This window comes from Odocoileus virginianus, chromosome 10, assembly GCF_023699985.2.
Source record: "Odocoileus virginianus isolate 20LAN1187 ecotype Illinois chromosome 10, Ovbor_1.2, whole genome shotgun sequence".
Lineage (NCBI taxonomy): Eukaryota > Metazoa > Chordata > Mammalia > Artiodactyla > Cervidae > Odocoileus > Odocoileus virginianus.
The window spans coordinates 25635740-25644530 of record NC_069683.1 but is presented as its reverse complement, the minus strand read 5'-3'; positions in this window follow the sequence as shown (position 1 = coordinate 25644530).

Here is an 8791-nt window from a genome sequence, read left to right as displayed (position 1 = left end):
CTGGAGTTATTTCTCCACTCTTCTCCAGTAGCATATGGGCACCTACCGATCTGGGGAGTTCATCTTTCAGTGTCCTTTCTTTTTGTCTTTTCATACCGTTCATAGGGTTCTCAAGGCAAGAATCCTGAAGTGGTTTGCCATTCCCTTCTCCAGTGGACCACATTTTGTCAGAACTCTCCACCATGACCCATCTGTCTTGGGTGGCCCTACACAGCATGGCTCATAGTTTCATGAGCAAAGCTTGTGGAGGTGATGGAATTCCAGCTGAGGTATTTCAAATCCTAAAAGATGATGCTGTGAAAGTGCTGCATTCAATATGCCAACAAATTTGGAAAACTCAGCAGTGGCCACAGGACAGGAAAAGATCAGTTTTCATTCTAGTCCCAAAGAAAGGCAATGCCAAAGAATGTTTAAACTACTGCACAATTGCCCTCATCTCACATTCTAGCAAAGTAATGCTTAAAATTCTCCAAGCCAGGCTTCAACAGTATGTGAACCATGAACTTCCAGATGTTCAATCTGGATTTAGAAAAGGCAGAAGAACCAGAGATCAAATTGCCAACATCCATTGGATCATTGAAAAAGCAAGAGAGTTTCAGAAAAACTTCTACTTCTGCTTTATTGACTATGTCAAAGCCTTTGTGTGGATCACAACAAACTGGAAAGTTCTTCCAGAGATGGAAATACAATACCAGACCACCTTACCTGCCTTCAGAGAAATCTGTATGCAGGTCAAGAAGCAACAGATAGAACTGGACATGGAAGAACAGACTGGTTCCAAATCGGGAAAGAAGTATGTCAAGACTGTATATTGTCACCCTGCTTATTTAACTTATATGCAGAGTACATCATGCGAAATGCCAGGCTGGATGAAGCACAAGCTGGAATCAAGATTGCTGAGAGAAATATCAATAACCTCAGATATGCAGATGACACCACCCTTATGGCAGAAAGTGAAGAAGAACTAAAGAGCCTCTTGATGAAAGTGAAAGAGGAGAGTGAAAAAGTTGACTTAAAACTCAACATTCATAAAACTAAGATCATGGCATCCGGTCCTGTCACTTCATGGCAAATAGATGGGGAAACAATGGAAACAGTGAGATACTTTATTTTGGGGGGCTCCAAAATCATTGCAGATAGTGACTGCAGCCATAAAATTAAAAGACGCTTGCTCCTTGGAAGAAAAACTATGACCAACCTAGGCAGCATATTAAAAAGCAGAGACATTACTTTGCTGACAAAGGTCCGTCTAGTCAGAGCTATTGTTTTTCCACTAGTCATGTATGGACATGAGGGTTGGACTGTAAAGAAAGTTGAGCGCCGAAGAATTGATGCTTTTGAACTGTGGTGTTGGAGAAGACTCTTGAGAGTCCTGATTGGACTGCAAGGAGACCCAACCAGTCCATCCTAAAGGAAATCAGTCCTGAATATTCATTGGAAGGACTGATGCTAAAGCTGAAACTCCAATACTTTGGCCACTTAATGCGAAGAACTGATTCTTTGGAAAAGACCCTGATGCTGGTAAATATTAAAGAAGGGGACAACAGAGGATGAGATGGTTGGATGGCATCACTGACTCGATGGACATGAGTTTGAGTAATCTCTGGGAGTTGGTGATGGATGGGGAAGCCTGACATACTGCAGTCCATGGGATTGCAAAGGGTCGGACACAACTGAGCAACTGCGCTGAAGTGACTGAGACTTGGGTGGCTGTGCTTTGTGATAAGAATCATAAAGTTACATGTCATTTATGGTGTCAGTGAGAACTGATTAAGGGATCGCTCTTCATTTATTCAGAGCCTTTTCAAGAGTTATCCCTTTGTCCTAAATTCCAGATACCTGTCTTGGTTTCTAGTGTCAAATGCCCATGTGATTTATCAATACCTCTTGAAATCATGAACTGACCTTTTGTCAGTTCTCATGGTGGCTGTAAGAATGGCTTTGTTAATAAAGCATCTGGGGAGATGCTTTAATATCACTATCCTTAGTACTTTCATGTTCTCATCATTTTAAGAACTCATTGCATATATTTGACTTTTATTACTCCATACTTCCAAACCTGACAGTGTTTCTGATATGCTAAGAGTGCCCCTGATTCTTTGAAAATAGAGGAAAGGGGACCATAGGCCAAATCATGTGGCTATGCAGGCAGACTCCGGAAGCTGGGACCAGTCCTCAGATGACACCCAGCAAGAAAACGGAGATCACAGCAAGGATTCAACTAAGGAATCAGCCTGCAATGCAGAAGACACAGGTTAGATCCCTGGGTCGGGAAGATCCCTTGGAGGAGGGAATGGCAACCCACTCCAGTATTCTTGCCTGAGAAATCCCATGAACAGAGGAGACTGGTGGCTACAGTTCAGGCAGTCACAAAGAGTCAGACAGGACTGAAGTGACTGGGCAAACACACTCCAGAGGGGAACCCAGTCCTGCCACAATTTGATGTTAGCCCAGTGAGACACACATCAGACTTCTGACAGGTACTACATGTACATAAGCTTATGTAGAACATCAGAACTCTAAATTAATACATTGGCATCATTTGAGCTGCTGAGAAAAAAAGCCCATGATTTTATTGATTCTACGTCCTCAACAGATAAAGAGGCATTAAAATATTCTAAGGTTGACCACATTCTGTTTTATAGTACATTATTATAACTGTTCAGTTTTTTTATTTGTGTTAATCTCTTACTATGCTAAAATCACAAATTAAAATTTATCATAGATAGATATACATAGGAAAAAATGGTATATGTAGTGTTCAGTACTATCTGCAGTTTCTGACATCTACTGGGGTATTGGAATGTATTCCTTTTGGACAAGGAGAGACTACCATATTATTGGGCTTCCCAGATGATGCTGGTGGTAAAGAACCTGCCTGCCAATGCAGGTAGACTTAAGAGATACAGATTTGATCCCTGAGTCAGGAATATTCCCTGGAGGAAGGCATGGAACCCACTCCAGTAGTCTTGCCTGGAGAATCCAATGGACAGAGGAGCCTAATGGGCTAGGGTCTCAGAGTTGGGACATGATTGGAGCACCTTAGCAGCAGAAGCAGCAGCATATTATTATTTTTTGAACCGCAAACATGTATTATGTGTGAGGCAATATACTAAGCATTATGGCGGACATACTAAAAAATTCTGAAACATCATGTCAGTGTGCCTTTATAGATCAGCCTGAATTATGAACAGATAAAATCCTGGCTCTTCCTCACGGAAGAAGCTTGGGGGCAGAGTCTTTGAACAATGGGCATCACATGTCAATATCTGAGCTGTTGGCTAGAGTCCTGATTCTGCTGGAACAGGCTGTCCTGGGGACAGGCAAATCATGGATCAAGACCTTTTGAATAGAACTTCCACATTTCAGAATTTCCCTCTTCTTTTCATAGCAGGATGTCAAAAGCATTCTGATAAATCTCAAGATATCACAAGTGTGAGAAAGAAAGATTTTTTTTTTTTGAGAAAGAAAGATTTTTAACTACTCTGTGTCCACAGACCTTATCCTAAAATGGATTTGTAAATTTTAGCAATGATCACAAATTCAATGAAAAAAAAGCCTTATAAGTCTGTTTCAGTACACCACGCATGCTGATATGCTCAGCATCTGTGCTAAACAAAGCATTCATTCATTGGTTTGTTTATTTTTTCACATATTCATTTACTGAACAAATTTTACCGAGTACATACACTGTACTAGGAGCTACGGGTGATATAAAGATGAATAAGATACTACCTCTGACCTTAAAGCTCTTGGAGGTAAGAAGAGGAGGTGGAACATGCATTTAAAGAACTACAGATGTAAAACGTGATAAATCATCCAAACTAATTAAAGTGCTAGGGAACAGAGATCTGGCTAGAGAAAAGGGCTTCGTAGAAGAGTAAGCTGGGTTCTTGAAAAAAAGTGGTAGGATACAAGTATGTGAAAATGAGAATGGGACTGAGGATTGGACATTAACAGAAATCAAGGCAAAGAGGCAGAAAAATGCAAGACCTGCATGTAGAAAAGTGAATAGTTCCATTTGACAGAAGCAGAGTGTGTATCAAAGAGAAGGAAGTGACAGTTTCTCAAAAAACTATAACCACCATGCATACATAGTCTCTCAGTCATGTCTCTTTGTGACCTCATGGACTGTAGCCTGCCAGGCTCCTTTGTCCATGGATTTTTCCAGGCAAGAATGCTGGAGTGGGTTGTCATTTCCTCCTCCAGAGGAGCTTCCCGACCCAGAGATCGAACCTGCGTCTCCTACATCTCCTGCATTGGCAAGCAGATTCTTTACTACTGAGCCACCTGGGAAGCCCAAAATTACCACATGACCCAGCAGTTCCATTCTTAGAGATATATCTGAAAAAAAAAAACCTCACTGATTCTAAAGGATATGTACACCTCATGTTCATAGCAGCATTATTTACAGTTGCCACGATACGGAAGCAAACTAAATTTCCATCAACAGATGAATGGATGAGGAAGTGGTGTAAATAATATACATTAATATATACAATGGAATACTACGCAGCCGTAAAAAGGAATGAAACCTTGCTACTAACAGCAACATTGCTGGACTTCGAGGGCATTATGTTAAGTGAAATAAGTTAGAGAAAGACAAATACTGCATGATATTACTGATCCATGGAATCTAAAAACCAAAATAAGCTAGTGAATATAACAAAAAAGAAACAGACTCACAGATATAGAGAAGACACTAGCTGTTATCACTGGGGAGAGGAAAGAGGGAGAAACAAGACAGGGATAGAAGATTAAAAGATACAAACTATTATGTATAAAATAAGCTACAGCGATTTATTATACAGCACATAGAATACAGTCAATATTTTATAATAAGTGTAAATGGAGCATAACCTTTAAAGATTGGGAATCACCATGTGGTACACCTGTAACATATAATATTGTAGAGCAACTATATATCTCAATGAAAAAAAGAGAAGGGAAATGGAGACTCACGGTACTCAACTAGGGAAGTCATGGTTACATTTACATGTGAGGTGACCACATAATTTATCATCCAGATCATTTAGGAGTAAAAGGTACATAAAAATAAAGTGTTTTATATATATATATATATATATATATATAAAAATATAATGGATATATATGGATATATTTCTATGTTGATCAATTCATTTTTTATTAATAAAGTATAGTTGGATATTCATGAGTTTCCACTCTATTCTTTTGAACACCCACTCTGCTCCTGTCAAATGGAACAATTTTTTCACATGCTTGTTGGCCATTCATATGTCTCCTTTAGTTATATTTCTGTTCAAATCCTTTTCACTTTTTAAATTGGGTTTTTGTCTAATTATTGAGTTGTAAACACTCATTATAAATGTTAGCTACAAGTTTCTGGCCAGGTATATGTATTGTGAATATTGTCTGCTAGTCAGTGGTTTACATTTACTTTAACAGTAGCTTAAGAAGAAGAGAAGTTTTTAATTTTAACAAAATCAACTTTATCAAGTTTTCATATGATTTGTTCTTTGCATGTGTGTCCTATCTAAGAAATCTTTACTTTCCCAAAGTCAAAGAATTTCCTTCTATATTTTCTTATAAAGATTTTGTGGCTTAACTTTGACATTTGGGTTATGATGTTTCCTGGTTTCCCTGGTAGCTCAGCCTGTAAGGAATCTGCCTGCAATGTGGGAGACCTGGGTTCGAACCCTGGAGAAGGGAATGGCAACCCAATCCGGTATTCTTGCCTGGAGAATTCCATGGAACAGAGGAACCTGGCAGGCTACAGTCTGTGGGATTGCAGAGTCAAAAATGACTGAGGGACTTTCACTTCACTCTGATGTTTCCACTATGATGATGAATAACTTTTTACGTATGGTTTGAGGTAAGGGACGAGGTTCGTTTTTTCCATAAGAATATTCAGCTCAAACATTTCCATTTGCCAGGGGTGTGGGGAAGTGGGATGAGGACTATCTTTCTCTTTTAGATTAGGTCAACAGCTTTGGTGATCAACTTTCTTGAAATATGAAAACTCAGTAATTTGTGTAAAACTGACCTCCCTCCCTCCTTCCTTCCTTCTCATTGGTGCTGTCGTGAATGCCGCATACAGTACCACCCAGAGTCCCACCGCAGGACTGTGGCAAGGTACCCCTGGCTGCTGGGAATGTTGGCTGTTGACAGCTCACAGTTGATTCCAGCTCCAGGACTTGCCCTTCACTGAAACATGCTGCCTATCCAATGTTATGTTCTTGCCCCAAGGGCAGCTTCCATCCTATAATTTGTCACTGGTAAGGGGGGTGGGAGATGTTGGTGAAAAATAAAGACCTGGCCTCATTTCAAGCAACCCTGACAGGCTCTCCCAGCTGCAGGACTCTCATGGGATCAGCTGAGGCCGATATATTCAGTGGAATACTACTAGGCCATAAATTATGAAGTCTTGCCATTTTTGACAACATGGATGGATCGAGAAACTGTTATGCTAAGTGAAATGTCAGAAAGAGAAAGACAGTGACCACATACTTAAGTGTGAAATCTAAAACAAACCAACGAAACAAAAACAGATTCACAGCTACAGAGAACAAACAGATGATTTTCAGAATGGAGGAGGTGGGGGTGGGGAATAGATGAACCAGATTAAGAGGTGCAAGCCTCCAGTTATATAATAAATAAATGACAGAAACGTAATGTACAGTGTAAGGAATAGGTCAGGAATATTATAGTAACTTTGTATGGAGATAGAGTGTTACTAGACTCAGTTTGATGATCATTTCATGATACAGATGTTAAATTACTATGTAGAACACCTGAAACTACAAAATATACATCAACTATATTTCAATTCGAAAAAGGTGGAAGTCTGTCGGAAACATCCCAGGTTTTCATTCCACTCTTAATAAAAATATGCCATTAGAAAGTGAAACACCTGCTACAAATACCAGGTGGCAGGCTGGGAAAACAGGCATAAACTCAGAGTGTTCAAGGCAAACCAACACTACTGGTCACCCTAATTTATAAGTAATGGAGTGCTGCTGAAGCTTTGCACTCAAGAATATTGTTTCACACCCCGTAACCTTGAATGGATGCAGGATTGCCCTTTGGCAATGCCAATAGAACCAAAAAAAGCTAAGAAGAGAAACTAAAATCCTCTACTGTGTTACACACCCTTAGGAGATGTCACAGAGTTTAGTAATCACCGGATAGCCTAGACTTGATAAATATTCCGTGGGTAGAGTTGTCCATCAGTACAGGATGTAAGATAACTAAGGTTTTAAAGATGAATAGTCTGTTAAGGGTCAACGGCCAACTTCCAGAGTTTCAATAGTTTGCACATGTGTATATTTTCTCTAGGCAAGTTGAGGATAACGGCACCCATGGCCACTGTGAGCAGATTCAGAGGGTCAGATGTCTAAAGCAACTATTTCAGACATAGGAGATTTAATTGGATAGTTTAAATGCGACTGGTTGAATCCTATTTATGTAGGAAAAAGGTGAATATTTCAAAATGCCGGAAAAACAGAGTTTGGCTTATCAACACAGGCTCTGGAAGGATTTGAATTGGTTATTTAAAAATCAGAGGCTTCTGGGAATTTCCTGGTGGTCCAGTGGTTAGGATTTGGCACTTTCACTGCCAGAGCCTTGATTCAATCCCTGCTCAGGGAACTAAGATCCTGAAATCCCCAAGGTGTGACTCAAAAAAAAAAAAAAAAAAAGTTAAAAATTAAAAAATAAAATAAAATAAGAGGCTTTTGTACCAACTGCAGACGTATGTAACTTGTACTCTTAGAGGATTGGAAAATAATGTCATTTCCCAGTTAAATAAAATTTAGAAAGATATCAACTAAATCCCTTAATATTAGATAACAGATTTCTATATTTGTGTAAGAACTTTATACACTTTTAATTTTTATAGCAACCCCATAGCAGTGTGACAATTAATACAAGCTAAACACTTAAAACAGTGCCTGACACCTGGTAGACACTTAATAGATGTAAGTTGCTGATATTAATTTTCTTTTTAAGAGAATTAGAAACAGGAGAAATTTCAGAAGTAGGCATAGTTTACTGGAAAGTTTCAAGCAACTATTAACATTTGTTTGGGACTTCTTTCCCCATTCATTAATGATTTCCTCAGCAAAGCATTTATTGAGTACCTAGTAATTGTAAGTATTCTGATTATTTGAGGCTGGTTGTCATGCAATCAGTATAACTTAATTCCATCAACATATGATCAATACAATTCTATTCTTGCATCTAATTTAATTTCTTTAACCAGTCTTAACTGAATGAAATAAACCATATAGTAAACATTTACAAAGAAAATAGCTTTAAAAATAGTCTGCAGATTAAATGAATTCATTCTTCTGTTCAATTTCCAGATGATAATTGCCCTTTAGAAATACCAGCAGGACACACAAGATGCTGCAAAGTCAGGGAAATGTGAACATTAACAGAATAGCCGGGTCAGTTATGATGTTATTTTTAAAAAGAAAATACATTCACATAACCCGAAGCCAAATAGACCATAAAACAATTAATTCCTTTCCACATAGAAAGACCAAATGCATCCCCCTTAAGAGTGAGGATTGTTTATGCCAGTTCAGTCCTTCAATCATGTCTGACTCTTTGTGACACCATGGACTGCAGCATACCAGGCTTCCCTGTCCATCATCAACTCCTGGAACTTGCTCAAACTCATGTCTATCGAGTCGGTGATGCCATCCAACCATCTCATCCTCTGTTGTCCCCTTCTCCTCTTGCCTTCAATCTTTCCCAGCATCAGGGTCTTTTCCAATGGGTCAGTTCTTCACATCAGGTGGCCAAA